This window comes from Lagenorhynchus albirostris, chromosome 1, assembly GCF_949774975.1.
Source record: "Lagenorhynchus albirostris chromosome 1, mLagAlb1.1, whole genome shotgun sequence".
Classification (NCBI taxonomy): domain Eukaryota; kingdom Metazoa; phylum Chordata; class Mammalia; order Artiodactyla; family Delphinidae; genus Lagenorhynchus; species Lagenorhynchus albirostris.
In genome coordinates, this window is record NC_083095.1 from 28,682,689 (window position 1) to 28,705,699 (window position 23,011).

Below are 23,011 nucleotides of genomic sequence, written 5' to 3' on the forward strand. Positions count from 1 at the left end.
TATTTTTCTTACATGAAACATTTTGTATTTATAATGTGCCATTAATAATGTCTCGGTAGAAATCATAATTGTGCATAAAGGGCTGCAATGTGGGGGATTTCATGTTGCTAGGAGAGCTTCTATCTTCATACTCCTGGGTAAGTCTGCGTTTGTGGCTTCCCATTAGGTATTAACACAGACCCGGGGATCGTTTCTCAGATGTTACTTTCTATCAATTTTACATCCACCTTTCTGGACAAAGCCTTCACTCAACTCTGCGGTTTCCTGTGCTTTAGTAAAAAGATGAAGCATTAGAATGGAAGATTCTGTGATCTGGCCAATGTGCTTGTAGAAGCAGTATTTGGGGAAAAAGGGAAAATTGTGGAGCCCTAACTGATGCTTTTGAACCACCTTTGAAAGGGTCCCTGTTTTCACAACAAGCTGCAATGAAGCTAACGTTACTATTAGGAAAGCCCTCCGTTGCAGTTTCAAATGTCTTTTTTTTTTTTTTCCTCAACCACAGCAAAGGCTAACCCATTTTCTTTCCAGCTTTACCGGATCAGGAATTCTTCCCGAAAGACCGCTGTTTAACTACTTTGTTGCTATTTATCAGGAACCAAAAAGATGGCCTTTTGTTTTTGTAGTTTTGAATAGGGTGAGCGAATTTATTTTGGGCAATGATAAATTTCAGAATTACTACTGCCTGAAGCTCCTTTTGTCAGGACTCCACCCTACCCTCCAAGTCACTTTTGGTCCGTGACGAAATACGGAATGCATCAGGCCCCAAACAGACCTGTGAGTTGACTGTAAAGGAGGAGGTGGAAATCGCGGGGGAGGATTAGAACAGAAACTATTTTTCAGTCCCAACTTGGGCGCTGAAATAGCCCCCTGAAGTCATAAACGCTGAACGTCCTGTTCCCTTATAATTAGTGGAAATGACGAAGGACAAGTGTGCAGATCTTTTGAGGGAACGTGGGAAGAGGAGACCCGCGTTTTAAGGCCCAGCTTAGGCATTATTTGGTGGGAAAAACAAAAACAAAAACAAAGCAAAAACAAACACAGAGCACTGTGCTTTCCAACAGGACCGTCTAGCAGCAACATCAAACTGAAAAACTTTTCTCCTTCCCCATCCTTTGTTTTTCCCGTAACCCCAGCTCTGGGTCCCTGAACCCCAACACCATCTTCCAGATCCAGCCTGAGAGCAGCCTCGACCGCACTTCTTCGGCGCGGAAACCACCCTGCTGGAGCGAGCCTCCCCCAGAGGGGTGCAGGCTCGGCGGACTGCAGCCCGCTTCCCCCGGCGGCCGAGGGCGCGCAGAGCCGGAGGCGCGGGCGGCTGCAGGGCCCGGCGCGCCACCGCGCGAGCTGCTGGGTCACGGCCCGGGCCGCGCCACCCGTTCAGCGAGGAAGTGACGACTGCGCCGTCCCGAGAGCAACAAAGTTTGAGTCTGCGGGCCTTGCTCGCCTGCGCCCCGCGCCCTTCCGAGCGGCCCCGGGATCCAGCGCGCAGGTAAGCCGCGGAGCTCGGCAGCCCCTCCGCAGCCGGGGCGCCGACGCCCGGAAACGTTCGGGGCAGGGACTTGGCCGCGCGGGCGGGGATGTGGCGGGACGGGTAGGGCCGGCTGCGCTGGGCTTGCGTGCGAGGGGCGCTGCAGGGAGGGAGCTCGGCGGCCGGGATCCGGGCCCCGGGCTGCGCCCCTGTGGTCGCCGGTTTGCCGCGGGACTTAAACCAGCCAGGACTGCAGCCGGGCCGCTCCGGGCGCCATTGGCTAGCGGAGGGGTGCAGGGAAGGGGCCTCCCGTGTCCTGCGTCCGAGGTTAGTCCTCCACCCGGCGCTCCCCATCGCGACAGGCTGGGCGCAGCGGTCCCCCAGTTCCCGCCCGGTGCTTCCCAAGGAAGCGTGCTCTTCCTCTTCGTAGCCCTCGCCGAGGTCGCAGGAAGGAAGTTAAAGGAACTTTCCCCCCATTTTTCTTAGCTTGGCCTGACAATGACGAAGAGCAGAGCAACTCGGAAGTTTGGGAAAACAACCCTACGCATTTCCAAAATGCAAAACCAGAATTGCCCCGAAGCCCCCTTTGAACAAATTCCTCTGACTCCCCCACCCTTTCTCCTCCCACACCACGTCCCGAGCCTGACAGTAATCACTAAGGCCTAACACTTTGCAATTTAGCCATAAAAGCTGTCAGCGCACCCACCTACATATGTGAGTGTTTTCTATATAAAACTCCAAAACCCGCTTCCAGTGGACTCTTTGAGGCATCTCACTCTTCTCTGTTTTCGAAAACTGCTAGGGCTGCAGGAATGTGCTTGGGAACTTTGATGGTGGTTCCCGCCGCCCTCTATAGCCTCGTGGAGCAGGCTTTTTTTTTTTTTTTTTTTTTTTTAAGAACAGCTGAGAAGCTTATGACATCCCTGCATAGTAACTTGGGACTGGCGGGTCGGGCGGGTGGCGCCCTAGTTCCCTGGCTTGGAGTCTTCAACTGTAGCAGCAGCTGCGGCGGCGGCGGCGGCGGCGGCGGCGGGGACGCGTTGGTGTGTGCAGGAATGTACGTCCGTGCCGTAAAGACTCCTTTGACATGGGATGTCTAGAAGTTGAATGGTGCAGTTCCTAGCAGCAGCTTCCTGGCGGCCTGTGATTACAGCGTGATTGCACAGTCAGGCATTGTTGGCGTGGATGTTTATACACAGGCTATTGTGCAAGACCTCGGGGGCAGAGAACAAAATGCAGATTTGCATTGCAGATGCCCAGGACAGATCTGGGTCTGAGCTGCAGTCACCAAGTTCTTTTTGGCCTTTCACCTTAGCTAGGTAATTTATTTCCTCGTTTATCCCTAAAACTCGGGACAATTTGCCAAACGCCAGAGAAGTGAAGTGGACCCGGGAGGGCAGGATCTTTTCACTTCCACCTCTGGCAGCCTGAAAACTACCCCAGGAACTGTACCCTTATTTGTGCCTGTAGAAAATGTGGGATGATGTCAGCAGGAAAAGGAGATGGGAGATGGCTATCAACATCCCTAAACGGGAAAGCAGTTTGAATTAGCAAAATTGCATGGCAGCTGGATTGGGGCCTGGTTGCAAAGAGGACACGTCAGACGTGTGACTGTGCTGGTGAGCTAGACTTTGAGCCTTGAAGTGTCAGCTGCAGAAGCTTAGTAGGTGGGTCCTAATTCCTTCATTGTGTTCTGGGCAAAGGGAAGAGTGCTGGGGCTTTAGGCTGTGTGTCTGTGCCAGTGTCGGGGGCGAGGGTCCGAGGGGGTGGGGGTGGGGGGGAGGCAGAGGAGTGACTCATGTTCATTTTCTCCAGAGGAACTCCCCCACCCCCTTCCTGAGCAAGGCCTGCTGCACAGACCAGGGTGGGTGTCCTCACACCTCCTGAACTGCTGTGCTGCAGGAAGGGAGCTAAGCCTTCAAGTGTGGAAAGAAGGCAAACAGGTTCTCCTTGAGGGCCTCAGAGGTGGCTAACTGTAGTAGAGGGATTTAAAACACAGTCAAAAACATGTACAGGATGCATGCTGGGTCATTCTTCCCACATGCCAAATCTCAGCCCCCTCTCTCGCTGCCCTAGGTAGAGACTCTGCCGGGGTAGCACTCAGCCCTGCTAAGGGGTGTGTGTGACTCGGCAGCAGGTACCGATGGCCTGGCACACCAGAGCGTCCCCATGCCTGGCCTTCTCCCCAGCCTAGTAACTGAGTTTCACCTGGTGGGAAAATGCTGTTTTGCAACCTCATGCCAGCTGGGTGTCACGGGCACAGTGACCATTTGTCAAACCAAAACATTAGGGCATATTCCCTGGCAGACATCTATGTGCTTCCAGAGACTCAAGGAAAAGCATGTGAAATCAGGACGTTTCTGGAAAGTCTGGGACTTCAGACACAGTTGCCACAGGGGAATGAGGGTTAGAGCAAAAACACCACAGAAGTAGGAGTTCCCATGAGTTGCACAACCCCTTGTTTTGGGTACATTTGGGTTTTCAGTGAACTTGACTGTCAAGGTCCTGGTCAGCTGTATCACCTGACCATGGCTGCTTTAGTAAGAGCCTACTGGTACCCAGAACTAGTCTAGAGGGGCGGGGAGGGGAGCATTCCCTTCTGACTCCAGCGGAAAGACAGCTTTGAGTTTGCAATCCTTTGTGTTCATGTAGACCGTGCAGAGACTAAAAGTGCCCAAAGGCCCCAGGGAGTGTGGGCAGGAGAGCAGGGGAGAGGGACCCCTAGCAAAGGCCAAGAAGGAAGGACTCAGACCCCACCCCCCGCCCCCCAGAATTGTGGAGCCACCTGGAGCAGTTGCCCGTCCATGTCATCAGTTCAGCCTGGTTGATTTTTGTGCATAACTCATGCATGCCCTTCCCTTGGCTTGCTCAGCTTTGCCTCTGTATTCACAGAACTTGCCCTGCAGTTGTACCCAGCCCAGTTTAAGACCGGAAATTTAATCCTGACTTCCTCTTCCACCTTACATAAATGCTGATTTATGGCCTAAAGTTACTGCCCAGTTCATGGCCCCAGAGTAGCCCTGCCTACTGCCTCACTGTGCACAAGTAGGAACAATATTGAAAAAGCTCTGAATCAAAATGTGACCGATTTTTAAAAATCATTTTATTGTTTTAAGAGGAGAAACTATTTGGGTAGTTAGGAAGCTCCCAGCAACTTTGACAAAAACTCCGAGGCTCCACTGAGAGAGGCAGATGGCAAAGTCCTCTGCAAGGGGATGGTCTTAGTATGGAGGCCTTTTATGCTCTCCGGGCCCAGTATTTATATTTCTGTTCGTCTACCTCCTCCCAGCTGCCTCCCTACACCGCAATTCCATGTTTTGACATCACAACTAACCTCCAAAAAAGGAGGCAGAACACCTCCAGCCAAAAGAGGGCATTCCAGACTCTGAAGAAAGTGCTGCAGTTTTCCAGATGCCCGGCAGTTCTGTCCTGCAAATTTGTTTCCTTCTTTAAAATGAGCCCCCCTTCATTTCTCATTCTCACTGAAGCATCTCTTTGTGAGACCCTTCAACCTTTTTTTTCTTTGTCTACATGACACAGGGCAGTGCTTTACGACTTTCTCTCTCAAGTGCCACTTGAAATGCACACAGGTCTTTGAAAAAGCCTGGGATAAAGGGCTCCTCTGTAATCTCACTTAAAATGCCTGTTTGCAAGGGTCAGCCTCCTGCTCAGCAACCTTCAGTGGCTCCCCACTGTCTGCACAGGAAGGATCAAACTTCTAGGATGGCAGTCAGGGCCTCCCACACAGGGGTCTGGCCTCCACTGCTCTCCTGCCCTAGCCCTTTGCTCTGACCTGGTGACCCACTCTGTGTGTTTGTCCACACTGCTTGTGGCAAGCATTCCTACCTTTCATGCTTCCCCGGAAGTCTGGAACGCCCCGTCTTTCCTCTCTCCTACTTGGCTCAGTCTTGCTCTCCTTTTTAGCCCTATTCATGTTGACCTCCTTAAGAATGTCCCCTGTTCCACCCTGTGGGCCTCTCCCTGGAACTCCAGTAACATCCACTGGGGGCCCCTGATGAAGAATCCTTGAAACTTGGTCTAAAGGATTTTCAGCTTCTCCTTTGGACCATAGCTCTGATCATACCCTTCCTTTAGCTTCTTAAATGTGCTTTTGGGTGGATCAGTGTTACCACTTTTCAACTAAACTGGAAGTCCTTGTTTTATATATCTTTGTATTCCCAGCCCTGGGGTTCCTGGTGAATGTTGGATGATGGGGATGATGGTGATGATGAGGAAGATGCAGCAGATGCAGTGGCCTTCAGATATTGTTGGCTGTGCATAGGCACACACCCAAGCCAAGCGCCAAGGGCCATGATTCCCAGTCTTTTTTTTTGGCGGAGGCGGGGGGGTTATTTATTTATTAACATCTTTATTGGAGTTTAGTTTCTGCTGTATCACGAAGTGAGTCAGCTATACATATACATATATCCCAATTGGTTCCCAGTCTTTATTCTGAACATTCACCCAGCCCTGCCTCCTTCTGCCTGTTGGCCTCTCTCTGGTGCCTCCTAGCTTTGTACCTCTTGTTCAGCTTCTTTTCCAGCACCTCTTCCCCCTGGTTGCTAGACAGTGTCTGTCCAGCTTCAGCACTGGCTCCTCCTTGTCTTGATTTGGGCCTAGTTGATCTGCCCCAGGATGTCCTAAGCCTGAGCACTGGCTCTTTGGGGAGAGCATCCATTACCTGGGTTCCTCAAAGGGAACCAGACTGATAGAAGGAGGTAGGGCCAACTGTCAGACACACTTGTGAGGAAGACAAAGAGATGCTTCCTGGTTGACCATAGCTTTGATTTGCCCAAATAGGTACTGACTTATAAAACTAGGCTAAACTATAAAACTGAGTCTTGGGGAGATCCTTGCTAAACCCTAGCATCAGGTTTAACTAGGAGGATTCTGTTGTCTCCACCCAGTTCTCATGCTAGTAATCTCAACCTTGCCATATAAGCTAGATTCTTTCTTTTTTAATTGAGATATAATTCACATGCCATAAAATGCACCCTATACACTAAATTCCTTAAAAAAGATTTTTTTAAAATAAAATCTGGTAGATTCTTTTTTCCCCAGTTTTCTTCTCAGAAAGGTAATATGCAACCCAATTGCCCATCAACAAATGAATGGATAAAGATGTGGTATATGCATACAATGGAATATTACTCAGCCATAAAAAAGAATGAAATTCTGCCATTTGCAGCAACATGGATGGACCTAGAGAATATTATGCCCAGTGAAATAACTCTGGCAGAGAAAAACAAATACTGTGTGATACCACTTATATATGGAATATGAAAAATAATACAAATGAAGGTATATGCAAAACAAAAACAGACTCACAGATATAGAAAACAAACTAGTGGCTACCAAAGGGGAGAGAAAAGTGAGGGGGACAAGTTAGGGGTATGGGATTAAGAGATATAAACCACTATGTATGAGATAGATAAGCAACAGGGATATATTATATAGCGCAGGGAACTATAGCTGTTATCTTGTAATAACTTAATGGAGTATAATCTGTAAAAATACTGAATCAGTATGCTATACACCTGAAATTAATAAAATACTGTAAATCAACTATACTTCAATTTTTAAAAAACAGGTAATACATACCTGTAGTTCAAAATTCAAAAGATGTAAGTTATACAGTGTAAAGTAAGTCTCAAAAATAATTTCAATATAGACAATAGATTTCTATACAGATATATACATACGTATAAAAATGCAATGGAATTAGAAAAATAAGTGTGTATTTTAACCTTGAGGGAAGGAAGACCTTCTTAAGAAAGAGACAAAACAGAACTTATAAGAAAATACTGATAAATTTGATAACATAATCCTTTGAAAAAATAAATTTTCCATCCTCTATTGTTCCCCGTTTCTTCATTCTGTCAGTGTCCCTGTCTTAGGCAACTACAATTTGTCATTTTTCAGCTATGCTTCCAGATGTAGCTTTTGCACATAGAAGAAAGTATGAATCTATAAACAAATGCTGGCATACTCTACACAGCATTCTGTGTTTTTCATTTTTAATGTGTCTTGGAAGTTATTCTGTATCAGTGCTCATAGAGCCACCTCATTTTTTCCATTGGCTAAATTGTATTCCACTGTATGAAAATGCCATCAATTATTTAACTAGTCTACTACTGCAGAACGTTTGGGCTGTTCCCAGTCTTTTGCTATTACATACAATGTTGCAGTCAATATGTTGAATTCACTTTTAATTGAAAATTCTTGATGAACATAAAAGGGGTGAAGCTGGGATTTACCTAGAAAACTTTCTGAAAACTTATGCATAAACTGCACTTAATAAACCAATAGAATCTGCTGTTTCACAAAATAATCAATTTTTAGAACTGTAGAACCTTCTATAACTTTTAGGACCTTAGGGACTGCTATCATCCCGCCTCTCTTTTTGTTTTTTATTGGATTTTTCTGGCTGCATTGGGTTTTTGTTGCTGCACGGGGTTTTTCTCCTAGTTGCGGTTGCGCGGGCTTCTCACTGCAGTGGCCTCTCTTGTTGAGGAGCACGGGCTCTAGGCGCGCGGGCTTCAGTAGTTGCGGTGCACGGCCTTAGTTGCTTCGCGGCATGTGGGATCTTCCTGGACCAGGGATCGAACTCGTGTCCCCTGCATTGGCAGGTGGATTCTTAACCACTGTGCCACCAGGGAAGTCCCCCGCCTCTGTTTTATAGTAACTGCAATAGCAGCATCTCAGAGAATTTAAATCTGGGAAGGGAACCTACAGTAACTCACTTTTAACTAAGGGTCAGAGACGATAATTGACTTCTCTAAGGTCACACAGCTGCAGAATGGAAGAGTCAGGCACAAACCCCACATTCCATTTCTTTTCACCATCTTGCATTGATCATCTTAGTCATCATAATCATCAGTTCCAGCCTATTTGTAAACCAAGGATTTTGTTTACAATTCCATCTCTTTAGTTTCCTTAAGGCAGTACACAAAGATTTAAAAAGAAGAAACTTGACAAAAAACAAAACCAAAAACCAGGGTTGGAGTGAGGTGTTTAAGAAGAGGGATGCTAGAAGGCCCAGGAACACAGACTTAGCACCCCTTGGGCAGCCTGTCAGCCCTTGGGCAAGGCTGACTGTCCTCACTGGGCATTTACAGAACAGCTGCAGTGCTCTCAGCACTGCATGTGGCACAACAAGGGGTGCGAAGCAGGGTCCCACTTGCCCCTTCTCTCCAGGAGGCTGACAGTCAGCTTCTGAGATAGGTTGTTGTCGGAGGGAAAAACAGACTCAGGGTGGATTAGTCACTTAAGAACGGAATTTGGTGGAGTTGCATTTTCTGGGGGTCAGGTTCTAAAGTCAGTGTGTAAAGTGAAAAATAAGAATATAATCAAGATTAACATTGAAAGTCCCTTAGGAGGGCACCAGGTAGGCGGCAGACATACTGGCTCTTGATACCTAAATTCATCTTAGGCTGTTCCTCTAGTTCTGGAAGAAGTTGCAGTTTCCAAGGTCAAGCAGCAGATGAAGTGTCTTGAATTTGGGGGCTCTGTAGTATGAAATATGTGTGTGTTCAAATACTACAGTCTCACTCAGCATGCCGAGATACTTATACTGTGATATTCCGCAGGCAGCAGGCAGCAGGCTCAGGGCTCTTAGCCCATGCTCACCCCTGAATAGATGGAGGGTTTATAAGTTAGGAAATGACCATAGGACGTTAAGCAAAAAAGGCTCTTTGAACAGGTGAGCAGGGTGCAACGGAGAGATCCATGGAGTGGGTTTTAACTGCAGGATTGCAGAGGAAGGACTTATGCTTGGGGTGACCTGTCATTGCTGTGGGGCTGGGCGAGGGCACTGCCATGTGGAGCAGACACTTTTCTCTGCTCTAAGGCCCTAGCCCTCCACATCCGCTCTCCTTCTCTCCCCTTCCCCTGCTTCCCTTCCCCAGCCTCCCTATTGCAGGCCATTGTAAGGGGCCTGCAAGGAATCTACCTCGTGAGTCTGTGTCTACTTCCTCTGTGGCCTCCCAGTAGCATGTGCTTTGGGACAACTTAGGAGCCAAATCCACTCCCAGATCCCCACTTCCACTTGCACTAGAGGTGGGGAAAGGCTCAGGATTTCCTCCAAGGAGCCTGTGCTGACCTACCCAGCTGGCATTTAGGATCTGAATTCCCAGTTATGGAGAAAAAGAAACCTGGCCACAGCAGTAGCAGTGGAACCCTGCCCATCTTGTTTATAGAGTGCTTTCCCCCACATTCTTCCTTCTTTTACTCACTCATGCTATATGCATTTTTTGAGTCCCTACTGTGTGCTTAGCTCTGTGCTAGGTACTGGGGATGCCTCCCCCTTCAAGGTGTTCACGGTCTGTGAGGGAGACAGACACACACAAAAGCCAAGAGCCATTGGTGCCACGGATGTCAATGTGAAACTGTTCAGGGGTCTGCAGGGCTCAGAGGAGGGACAGGTCGATTCTGCCAGGCCAGAGGAGAGAGGACCGTTAGGAAAGGTCTAGGACGGCCCCAGTGCCTTGCATGGTCCCTGTGCTCAGGGAAGCCTGGGGAATTAATGAATAAGAGGCTTTCTGGAGAAAGTGGTGTGTGAGCACATAGAAGCAAAATCTTTGTGCAAAATCTCGAAGGGTATTTAGGGCCACTTTCTGGAGAAAGTGGTGTGTGAGCCAAATCCTGAGAAACGAGTGGACACCAGGTGGCAAAGGGGGTCAGGACATTCTAGGCACAGGGAGCAGCTCAGGCAGGGCCTGGAGTGGAGGCGTGACACAACACGGTCTTCTCCAGTAACTGCAAGCAGCGGGTGTGATGGAGCACGTGTAGGAGGGGGTGCAGAAAGGACAGACAGGGGCCAGGTCACGGGCCAGCCATTTGTGTCAGCGGAGAGATTTAGACCTTACTCTGAGGGCACTGGGGAGCCACTGAGGACTGATTGTGTGTGTGTGTGCGTGTGTGTGTGTGTGTGTGTGTGTGTGTGAGAGAGAGAGAGGATCAGATTTTCTTTTTAAAAGGTTACTCACTGTGATGTGGAGGATTGACTGGAGCTGGAGAAAAATGGGCAGTAAAGAGACCAGTGAGGAGGTCATTGCAGGAGGTCACTGTGGTCCCTGGGGTGAGATGGAGGAGTCTGAGCCAGAGCGGTGGGGGAGGGAGAAGCTGGATTAGGAAGGTGTCGAGGGAGTTGGGTTGACAGGCCTTGAGGACCAACCAAATGAATAGAGCAAGGGAGAAGTTGAAGTGTTTCCTTAGGTTTCTGCTTGAAACAAACAAGGAGGAGCAGCTTTTAGGGAAGAGACAATGAGTCTAATTTTGTACATGTTGAGTTGGAGGTGCCTCCGGGACATCCAAGAAAGCAGTTCTAGTGGGCAGTTGGACATATGGGTCTGGGGCAGGAGACTCCCACAAGGGATGGCAATGGGCAGCATTGCCCCCTCCACGAACTCTAACCAAGCTACCCCAAATAAACATCACTTAAGTAAAAATGATGACTTACTGTGCAGCTACAGCTTCAAGACAAGTTCCAGACAAACCCAGTTACCTCCCAGTAGCCCCCTCTGTCTGTCAGACACTCTGGAACAGACACTTGGGAATCACCAGAACACAGAAGGTGGTTGGAGCTAGGGGAGCTGATGGCATCACCCATGGAGAGCATGCAGTAGGAGGCAAGGGGATCACCGTTTAAGGGGTACGGTACTAGGCAAGTCAGCAACGGAGACCAGGAAGGAACCAATGGTGAGGAAGGAAGAAAACCAGGACAGCATGATGTCATAGATGTCAAAGGAGGAGGGAGCTTTGCATTTTATAACAGGGACCATGGTTTTGTGCACCTAGTACAGCACATGGCACATGGCAAGTTTTCCATAAGTCTTTATTAAATTGAGTTGAAATTGATCAACTGTTAATCATTGGGGACGTCAAGAAAGAGAGGACTGAAAAGAATGATTGACTTAGGAATTAGAAGGTTCCTGCGTCTTTGCCATGGGTGGGGACTTCTCATTTGATTTAACCTCCCTGAGAAATAGGTGGTGCAGGTGTCACCAGGTGCCCCAGGGTTGGAGTGACATGTGCAAGTTCTAGAACGCAGGTTTCTTGACTCCAAGTCCACCTTTCCCTGAACTGATGGGGAAATAGGGAAGAGTCCAAGGGAGTGATAATGCTTTTAATTTCTGATATTAATGCCCCAAGTTGGGACATCTGGTTAGAACCAGGGGCAGGATGAATTGTTATATTCAGCACTTACGTCATTTGTTCATATTTGTGATTATTCGGTGGCTGTGATCCTCTCAGATGTGTATTTAGATGAGACTCTTTTCCCGGAGGGAAAGATAGAAGCTTGAGCCTAGGTGTTGTCTCGGGGGGGTGGGGGGGCAGTGCAGAGGAGTCAGTGTAGAGGTAGAAGGACATGCTGGGGTAGTCTAGGTCTTTGGTCTGCAAACAGCAGAAGCTGACTCTGGCTAAATTAATGAGAAAAGGAATGTACTGGAAGGATATCTGGTGACTCACTGAATGTCCTGGAAATCTGGAGACTGAGGCTCAGAAATCATTCAGGACCTGTGGGAAGTTGGGTAGCTGAAACCAAAGACAAGGTGATGATGCCACTGGCCTGGCATCACCGGTGCCTGCTAACCTGACTGCTGCCACCACCTCCAGAATGAATTTTGAACTCTCCCCGATTCTTTGTGTCACTCAATCCACAGGCAGAGCCCAGGCTGAGCATCTGGTTGGCCAGCTTAGGTCACATGCTCATGTTCTCACAGATTCTGGAGGTTACAGCTTCCCCAGTTGCAGGTGGAACTCTCCCTCCCACAAGGACTCACACTGCCAGGTTCCTTAAACCTGGGGACAGGTACGCATGCCAGGTGGACAAGTGTCCACCATAGAAGCCAGAGCCCGTTCTAGCCCTCAGACTGGGATGACTGGGCAGTGCTGGACATGAGGTGGAGATGGGGCATCCCCCATAGGCCACTGAAAATATCCACGTTTGATCTTAATCTTTTTGGACATCTTTCTGAATCCTTTAGCCTCCGGCTAAACTTTAGGATTCCTTTTTTTAAAAAAATAAATTTATTTATTTACTTATGGCTGCGTTGGGTCTTTGCTGCTGCGCGGGGGCTACTCTTCGTTGCGGTGCGCGGGCTTCTCATTGCAGTGGCTTCTCTTGTTGCGGAGCATGGGCTCTAGGCACGTGGGCTTCAGTAGTTGCAGCACGTGGGCTCAGTAGTTGTGGCCCGTTGCCTCTAGAGTGCAGGCTCAGTAGTTGTGGCACACGGGCTTAGTTGCTCGACAGCCTTGGGATCTTCCTGGACCAGGGCTCAAACCCGTGTCCCTTGCATTGGCAGGAGGATTCTTAGCCATTGAGCCACCAGGGAAGTCCTAGGATTCTTATATGCTCTGGAGATCTGAGCATTTCATCAGCAGTTGGATTTTTCCTCTGGAATTTGAAGGATTCCAGTGGAAAAGAGAGCTCATCCTAGCATCTGGATCCTCCCTGCACATTTGATTCCACTTGGAAAACTTCAGCGCTGCCTTGTAAGGACAGAGGCCAGAGCTTGGCTCTCTCTGGCTAAAAGGCAGCTACAGTACAAATTCTGTTTCTCCTCTGGGTTTGGGCAAGACCCACAGGGCCGTGAGGTGTTTGGGAGGTGCTACCTTGCTTTTGACTGGGGTTTGGCTTCAGGCTTGGTGCCAAAGTTGTCCAAAGTGACAGGAGTAGGTTCTTCTCACGTTCTAAAGATGTCAACCTGGTGGAGATGTCCTATCCAATATCCTGCCTGAGAGAGAGCTAAAGGAGGTAGGGCTTCATCTGCCTGGGGCTGTCAGCATTGCCAGTCGCATCCCTGCCCAGTTTCCTCGTCCAAACAAGAGGGTGTTTGTTCGCTGAGCACTAGCTCCCTTCTTGCCCTCAGATCCTCTGGTTATAGCTCTTTGACATCAGGGCACCTTGACTGAAATCTTGGCCATTCAGTTCCAATAAACTTAGACGAAGGAATTAATTTGCTTTAAAGAGAAAAATGCAGTTTTGAACTTCTGGCCTCATGACTGTGGTGGCTACCAGCATTTCAAGGGTCTTTTCCACTGGTGCCTGTTAGTGGGGAGCTGCTGCCTCCACGAAGCTGAGTGTGTCGAGGGCTGGGTTCTTGCACCCCGGACTGGAGGTAATTCCTGAGGCTGAGGCCTGCTCGCCAGTGTGGGGTCAGGGTGGCCCCGGGAAGGACGGAGCAGGAGTGTTCCTAGCCGGTGCTGGCTCTGGCAGTTGCACTGATTTGTCCATTTTTGTCCAGATGACATAGAATCGTGTTGAGAACAACACGGAAGCGGAAAAGATGTCTTGGAAGGATCTGAGCTATTTTTACTAAAACACAGCTTTGATCACGTCACCCCTCTTAAAAACCTTTGAGGGCTGCCCAAGTCCTGCAGGAGGAACCTCACATTCCTCAGAAAGGCCCCCAAGGCCCTGAGAGCCCCAGCCCACCTCTCCACCTCCTCTCCTGCCTCTCCCCCTTCCCTAGCGCCGCCCTCTTATGTTCTCTCCGCTCCTCCGCGCTCCTCCAGGCCTCTGTGCCTTGTGCCTTGTTGTTCCCCCTGCCTGGAGCCGTCCTCCCTGCCCTTTTCCTGGCAGAAGCCCACAGAGCCGGTCAGAAGTCACCTGCTTCCTTGCTGCCTTCCTGAGCTGCCACCTTAGCGTTTCTGCAATCGAGCTTCCCCACAGGAGGATGCTGGCATCAGCTGCAGGTGTGCCTGGCTCCTCCCTGGCCTAGCACTGTGCCTGGCACACAGTAGGTGTCCCGTGATGGGACCGGAAGGGCGGCCTGAGGGGATGTGAGGGCATAGGGGCAGGCCCAGGACCTGGCCTCGGTCAGGGGACACGTGTGATTGGTGAGCTGACAGCCTCCCTTTGCACCTGCTGGTGGAGCTGCTGCCTTGGTGGCTTTGCTGTTTCTCTGAACCTGAGGGAGACCCTGGTGAGGGTGGGAAGGGGATTTAGGGCCACAAAGCCCAGCACCTGGGTCCCCCTCACCCTGAGGAGGCATCTATGGTGAGGAGCTGGTTTGAAGGTGGCAGAGACTTTCCTCCCCATCAGCCCAACCCCTGAAGAGGGCTAAACACCAGCTGCCCTTGGAGGACCCCTTAGTGTCCATGCCTGGCATTGTCTGCTGGCTTTGCACAGAGAAGGAACTAGGGAGAACGAGTCAGCACAGCATGAGAGGAGGCCCTGAGGCTCTAAAATGGAAAGCCCTGGTCAGCCGAGTGACCGTCAGGACAGGCTGTGGCTCCTTCTGTTGGAGGAAGAGGGGCACCCACCTGACAATGACTGCAGGATGCAGCACTTGGGGTCTCAGTTTGTCTATAAAATGAGACACTTAAAAAAAAAATAAAAAAAAAATAAAATGAGACACTTACACCACATGTGGTTCTTTCCTGCTCAGAAATTCCCCAAGCCTGTGAACAGAGCCTGGCAGGCGGTGTCTTTATGGTGCCTCACAGTGGGACCTGTGTTACCTCACAAGAACCTTCCTGGTGTGGAATAGTTACCCGGGGTCTGCATGCCACCTAGAGAGAGCCGTGGAGGAGCATATTTCCCACCATTTCTGATGAGGTGGACTTTCTTTCTTAAGAGATTTTCTTTCTCAAAGTTGAACCCACACATGCATGGGCCTACTTGACCACTGTGAGTCCATGGCCTCTGTTGTTTGCAAAATATGTTTCCAGACCAGGAATTACATCGTATTTCTAAGATCTCTTTTAGGAACCCATTGAAGTGTGTCTTTGTTCTTGGCCCTTGGAAGATCAACTCAGAGGAAACTTGAGTGGTGGGGTGGGTTTGATGTCCTAGGGAGGTGTTGGCCCGTTTTGGGAGGGATCTGTTTTGGGATCTGCCTTTGTTTCTGCCTCCAGAGGGCCTGCTCCCTCCTCCTGTCCAACTCAATCCTCCACCTTCCTACTCACATCTCTGTCCTCCTTCCTCATCCCTCCCCAGCAAATCAAGGGAGCTACCTCCAAGCCATCCTACATTGCTTGGTAGGATTGGGAGGTGTCAGGAAAACTACTTTTGAAAAAGATAGTCCAGGTAGCTCACACAGAACAATATATATATATTTTTTTGAACAATATATTTTTTAAATGTAAAACTTGAAGCTATAAAAAATGTTAATTTCCTTTTACGTACTAGTATTACTCTTGGGAATTTATTCTAAGGAAATAATTCTAGAAAGGAAAAGAGCTATACGCACAAAGATATTTATAGCAACGTTGTTTAAAATAGCAAAAAACTGTAAACAGCCTGAGTGTTCCACATGGCTATATAATTTGTGATACCTAGACTCAGTGGAAGATTGTGCCACTGTTAAATTAATATGAAGATGATACTAATTCATGCGAAAGTGCCGAAGAATTTTGGTGAAAAAGTGGCTTCTGTTTTAACAGGCAAATTGCACATACACTTGATGAGTGCATAAAAACTGATTACATTGGCTATGGTATAAACCGGCATAAGGTAAATACAAGATTTAGGTGAAGTGGTTATGAGTGGAGTATTTGTGTGTTTGAAATTGCTTTACATATATATACTTTTATATAATACTTTAATATATATTATATAATATATATTAATATAGTTGAATATATTATACCTTTATAACATTTCTATTATATATTAGTTTACTCTAATATATACTATACTTATATAATAAATACATGTATATACTTATATATTATATACTTAAAAAAAAAAAGACCTTAACTTATCAACATCTTTGGATCTGGGTGGGAAGGAGGCCAGGGGGAGGAACTCCAGGCCTCCCATCTGTTACCACCTGAAAGAAGGAACTGCTGTGTCTTATCAGCCCCCTGCACTGCAGGGGCTGGAGAGTTCAGATTGGCCGAGCCTGACTTCATAGGTTGGCTAACTACATAACTACGGGGCTCCCAGTGGACTCGGCCTGATGCAGGCGACCCTCAAGTGGCCTCAGAGCCCCAGATGATTGTTTGCACCTGGGTTTCTAGGGAACCAGCCCAGTGAGTACATGTGGCCCGGAGGCTCTGGCTCTAAGCCGCCCACTCACCTCGAGGCTGCCGGGTCCTGCTGGCCCAGCCGCAGGGGGAGGCAGATTCTCTCTTCTGTAGTTCACACAGGCAGCGGGGAGGGTGTGCTTTGCAAAATGACCTCCTGCACAGTGTTGCACAGATTCATTATAGTATTGAAACTTAGAGTTGCCCTTTAGCCAGCCTCATGAAACCCCCCACATTCATCCAGCCTACCTCTGGCTTGGCCTGCAGGGCTCTCTCATCTTGCCATGAGCTGTGCTGGGACTTGCAGCTGCAGTTGTGGCCTGTGGCTGAGCAGCTGACTGTCTTCTGACCGCCTTCTGACCACCTTGTATCTCTGGCATCACAGAACCTTGGGACACCTAGTGCACGGCCTTCTCACCCATCACTCCCCCTTTGGGTTGCCTCCCTGTGTGTAGCCTTTTCTTCTTAGTGGGGAACTTTCTTGTCACGTGGAGTATCTGTTGCAGGGCCCACGATCATTCTTTCCCTGTGACTAGCACAGTCCAAGGCAGGAAATGCAGACTCCTTGTGTTGCTTGGCGTCCCGAAGTGGGTGGAGCTGGAAAGCCCTGGGCAGACCTCGAGCGGGCAGGTTGGAGCCTGCTAACACAGAAGCCACCGCAACAGAACGTGTGGAGAGATGGGTTATCGCAAGCACATATCTGCTAAAGCCAAATTCCAGAACTGTCAAAGATTTGGAGTTTGTTGTTCCAGGATCAGACTGAAATAGGGCCTTGTGGCTGGCAGTTTGCCAGAGTCAGAGAGAAACTGGAGAGCATGTTGGGCACAGGGCTTGCTTGGATACTCATGAAGGGTACTCAGGCTGGTTTCATGTCTTCCATGACACGCAGGCTTGTGCGTGGGTTTGGAGGCAGGGGTGGGGAATATCCATGTGCTTTCCTAGAATATCGTGTTCATTCCTAGATGCCGTGGTCCCATCCCCACCCTCTACAGTGACCACCAGCCAGCTCCAACGGGATCATTGCTGGTGGTGTATTAACTGACACAGAATCTAAGTAACATGCTGTCTTCCTGAGCCCAGGACCCAGCAATAACTGCTCGTCTCAGTTCCCTAATTTATAGACCACGTGCTTGCCCCAGGGTTGTCAGCAGCTCAGTTTCTTGAAGCTTGAAACACATTTCCATAGAAACAATGCTATAAATGGTAGTTGAGTTCCTAGGCTAGCCCACAAAGAGCCCTAGTGTCACCTACGAAGTTGCTGAAATAAGGTATTAGTAAAATTGAGAGCGCAAATGCAGCAGTAAGAGTTAGCACCCGGGACTTTGGAGGTTAAATGGTGTGGGTTTATTTGTGTAACTTTGTTTCTTTGGTGGAGGTGTCTTTCAGAGCCCTTCTGACAAGGGAAGCTCTGGGGCCCTCCCCCTACCTACAGTCATAACCCCTCCTCTCCCAGTTTACATTCCTTCTTCCTTCCTCATCAAGCCAGGGCCCTGAGCCTACCTGCCCCCGGGACCAGGGCTGGGGTGTTTTCATTATGAGGAAATCCTGTTCAAAGGCCTTTACATCGTCAGTATCATCATCATCATCATCATTATTTAAACCATCTTGATCAACTTAACATAATAAACATGACACCTTAGCAATTTGCATTGTTCAGAATTCTCTCCTGATTGCTGCTAATGTTCCTATGGAAGTTTTAACATAGTTGATAAGTCCACCTCTACTATTTTTTGTACCGATTTTGTCCCTTAACATGAGTTCATCAAATGGTTTCATCAGATTGTTTCCATATGTCAGTCCTTTCCTATTTCATTCTGTTAACATACCATTCTGTAATCTGAATGGAGTTCCATTTGGGGGGGTGTCTATATATAGGTGCTATGAGCATCGTTTATAAAAACTCCTTGGTGGTGCTATTTTATTTTATTTTATTTTATAAATTTATTTATTTTTTTATTTGGCTGTGTTGGGTCTTCATTTCTGTGCGAGGGCTTTCTCTAGTTGCGGCGAGCGGGGGCCACTTTTCATTGCGCTGCGTGGGCCTCTCACTGTCAAGGCCTCTCTTGTTGCGGAGCACAGGCTCCAGACGTGCAGGCCCAGTAGCTATGGCTCATGGGCCCAGTTGCTCCGCGGCATGTGGGATCTTCCCAGACCAGGGCTCGAACTCGCGTCCCCTGCATTGGCAGGCAGACTCGACCACTGTGCCACCAGGGAAGCGCAGTGGTGCTATTTTAAGTTGTTTTCGTGGGATCTGGTTCCCTGACCGTAATTACCTGATGGAGTCTTAAACTCTTGCAACACAATGCAAATCACATTCTAGAAAGATTTGAACAGTTTATAGTGGTACAGCAATGTATGTGCAGCTGTTTCCTGATGACCCTGCCAACAGTTTTCTTGTTTAATTTATTTACTTATTGTCACGTTGACTCTGGCCATAATGGGCCCTTAATGGTGTTCTGATCTGCATATCTTAAATTGCTGCTGAGACTGTACATTTTTCCGCCTGATGAGTTACTGCTTGTCCTTCCTTATGTGTCAAACGGTGCTCATCTTCTGTGACTGCGGAGCCTCCCCACATACATGTATCTCCTTGAACCACTTTCCTGTTGGGAAGTGCAAAGTCCTGCCTTCCTCCCTCCCTCCCTGGCTGGGGCCCCGCCCCTTGAGCTGCGCTAGCGCCTCTCCACACCTGCCTGGTTCACCACCTCCGCCATTCCCTCCATCGCCTGCAGCCCTCCGAACTGGCTGGGACGGATGCTCTTGGGGCCGGCTGGGGCTGGGAGGGACCAACAGTGGGGCCCCCGTGATGGAGGCAAAGGTGCCAGGCAGGGGCTTGCCTGAGTGGTTCTGAAATAGGTTCATGAAGTGATCTCCTTGGAGGGAGGCCGCGCTGGGAGATTCTGGGAGGAGCCACAGGCTGTGAGGGCTGGAGAGGGCACAGGAGTTCATCAGGTCTAAGGGTCACCCACCCAAAGGCCTGTGGGGAACAGGGGGGATCTCAATAACAGGGGCTGGCTGGGTGCAAGAAAACAGCACAAATGAGATGAGAAACAATAGTGACCCACGGCCTAGAAAGGGGTGGAATCTGTGGAAAGTTGGAATGTGTGCGTGCCATCACAGTGCCATTCCCCTCCTGAAGCCACTCCCCTTGTGCTGCTACTTAGCTCCACCTGCGAGAAGGAGGGCCCAATGTGGCCAGTGTTCCAACTTTTTTCATGACAAACCAGAAATCCCGATTTTTAGCTTAAACCTCCTGATTTAAATAAATGGTGAAAATCAATTTAATTCAATTAAAATAAAATACATGAGATGGGTCAAATACAGTGTATCTGGGAATGAGAATGGCCTGTGAGCCTCCAATCTATGACGCCTCATTATTTGACGTTTTTTCTGGGAAAATACAGGCCCAGGGAGGTATCCTCATATAGCCGAGAGAAGGACTCAGAGAGCCCAGAGGTCAAATACCATCTGTCTGACCTTGGAAGAGCTGTTTAACCTTTCTGAACCTCAGCTTCCTTATCTATAAAATGAGGATAATGGCTTCCTCTCAGGGCACTGGGTGGACCCATTGGGCTCGCATCATGTCAAGCATTTAGTAGGTGCTCAGTAAATGTGTTGATAGGTCCCGCCTGGGGTCATCCAGAAAATCAGAGGAAGAACTAGGCTTAGAACGTCACTTTCCTGACTCCCAGTCCAGAGCTTGTTCCACATCACATTGGCCTGCTTTCATGGGAATTTCCAGAGGTGTTTGGACACAGGGGTCCTTCTGGTCCCTGGGCAAATGCAGGTCACTTTGAGAGCTTGCCTGACAGCTACTGAGCTCAGGTAATGGGGACTTAGCTCTGTGGACTTTGCCTTGCAGTCCCCAGAACCCAGGAGATCCAGTCTCAGTAGTAGTAGTAGTAGTAGTAATACCATACAGGGAATTCCCTGGCGGTCCAGTGGTTAGGGCCCGGTGCTTTCACCGCCGGAGCCTTGGTTCGATCCCTGGTCGAGGAACTAAGATCCCACAAGCTGTGTGGCATGGCCAAAAATAATAATAATACCATACACCACTGAACCTAAGAAGCCAATGATTATAAAATGACCATTATTTTATTTACAACTATGAAAAAGAAAATGCTGCTAATTAAACCTTGATGTGCTATCAGTTGTAAGATGCATCCTCACTTCAGAGATATTAAAATGTGCATCTTAGAATGGAAGAAACAGAGTAGTAATAAAAGTAGTGATAATAATACTTACATTTTATTGCCTACCTCAGAATTCCACAAATGGTATTTGTGCATTTAGCAACAAGCACTTACTAAGCACCCAGCATGTGCAGGCACTACGTAGGCACCAGGGATACAAGGTGACTAAGATCTAGGCTGTGCCCTTCAGAAGCTCTGAACCTAGTAGGGAGATGGTGCAGGAAGCAGCTGTAGAGCAAGGTGTAGGGGATGGAGTCAAGATAAACAGACCGTGCCATGGGAGTTAGGAGAGAGAGTGGCTGGTCTCATCCTTAGGGACAGAGACCAAGACAGTTCGGGGTGCCTGGGATTGATTTAAGTTCTCCCAGGAGGTAGGAAGTGAGGGAAGCAGATTTGGGCTGGGGAAGAAGCTAAGCAAGGAGGGATGTGTTGCAGCTGGAGCTAGCTTCAGCCAGATACCACAGGGAGCCCTGCAATAGGAACTGCATCACCACAGATTTGATCCCACCTTTCTTTTGGACCCACCCCTCTCCACCCACCCCCCCTCTCCACCCACCCCCCTTGTCAATCATTGGCTGCAGTGCTCTCTCCTAGCAAAGGCTCCCTTTGAGCCCCCTCACAGGGGCAGCTGTGAGCCCTTAGCAGTCAACACTCACAGTAGCTGGGAGTCAATACTAGCAGCAGCTGCACTCACAGTGCACCAGCCTGGTTAAGGGGCTCTGGAAGGGCTCCAGCAGTGTACACTGCAGTGGCCGTGCTCTGCTTGGAGGAGTCAAGGAAGGCTTCCTGGAAGAGCTGCCATTAAGCTTAAGTCAGGACCAGGGTATGGCAGGTTTACCTGTGGATGAAAGTGGGGGAAGGAGGAGCACGTGTGAGAAAGCAGGCATCTTGGGGAACTTCAGGTTGTTAGGCTATGTAGGCCTGGGGCTGGGAAGTAGGGCAGAGCCAGATCATTCCAGAACTGCAAGTGCCTAACAGTCTGGCTCACAGTCTCAACTTTTTGCAGTAGATGATGGGAGGTATTGAAAAGGGATGTGATCACTCTGATGGCAGTGTGGGTGATAGGTGTGCAAGACTAGAAGATCAGTTAGGAGATGAGAAAAAATGGGAGTCAATACTTAGGAAGACTTAACGTACGCCAGGCACTGTTTTAAGCTCTTATCATCCCCTTCTTGCACATGAGAAAACCAAGTGGTTAAGAAACTTGCTCAACGTCATCAAGCTAGTGTGAGCCAAGAATTGGACTCAGGTCTCAGCCTGTGCTCTTAACCTGGACATTCCCATGAATATGAATTTTGGCTTCTAGTCCAAGGCGCATCATTTGTATTTGTTTTCATTTAAAAATAATGCCTTAAAGCATGCCCAGTGCACACCCTGGATCTCAGAGTGCCCGTTCCTCCTGGCCCACAAACACAAGGTAGGGAGGCTGAGCTCCAGAAATCAGATCGTGAAGGAGTCTGTCCTGGGGTTCTGCAGGGGACATGGGACTGTGCTGAAACGAGGCCTTCGGGAAGCTGGCAGCTCTGGTTCTGTGAAGAAAGGGTGTTTCTCTCCCCGTGGCCCTGCCGGCCCACCCTCCGTGGTGGCCACACCTGTTTTGTCCTTCTCCCTATCCCCAGCCAGACGTCTCTCCTAGAGTGACAGCAGCAACTGGGGACATCTGCAGAAGTTCCCTCTTAGGCTTGACAAAGGCACTCAGAACCTGGCCCAGGCCTGCGAGAGAGGGAGGTGGAGGCGGGGGTAGGAGGGCCACGGGATGAGGACAGCTGTAGGCTGCTGCGGCAGGCACGGCCCTGCCCCGGAACAGGTGAGGTAACTGTGAACTCAGGCGGAGGGCCCCCTGGGTTTTCATGGGTAAAAGAGAAGACAGTGCAGGGACTTCTCAGCACACGGTGGCTTAACTTCACAGCTGGGGTTTTGAGCTCCCTGCTCCCTCAGAAAGGACGTGGCAAAAAAGGGGTGAAGAGAAGGCACAGGCATCAAAGGAGCGTCCCTGTTCGGGCTGGGAGGGCGCACAGTGGAAAAGCTTGGAGGGAAGGACACAAAGAGCAGGGACTGGGCAGAAGCCTTGGAGAGACACCTGGATGGGACATTGAGTCAGTGTTGGAAAGAGTCTCTCTGGGAAGAGCCCAGCATAGGGTCACCCTGAGGCTGATGGGGGTGGACCTGGGGTCCTTTCAGAGGAAAAAGAATCTTGACTGGACTAGGTTTTTGAAAGGGAGAAGCTAGTTTTGGGAGAAGGGGATATAGGGTAAAACAGTAAAAAAAAAAAAAAAAAAAAAAAATTGTCACCTCGTATAGGTACATAGCATGATAAAGCAGTTTTCTTGTCCTTGTGATTCTCCAAAGTCCCGAGAAAGTAGGCATTCTTTTA

At 49.0% G+C, this 23,011-nt stretch overlaps 1 protein-coding gene across 1 annotated transcript in view; it reads left to right on the forward strand.

Moving 5' to 3' along the window:
* The first annotated feature begins 845 nt into the window (after positions 1-845).
* The window catches only part of MIDEAS (mitotic deacetylase associated SANT domain protein), a 67,723-nt gene continuing 45,557 nt past the window's right edge, over positions 846-23,011 (forward strand). The window contains exon 1 of the mRNA XM_060139320.1: positions 846-1,489. The gene's annotated coding sequence lies outside the window, so the exon portion shown is untranslated. The remainder of the gene's footprint in view (positions 1,490-23,011) is intronic.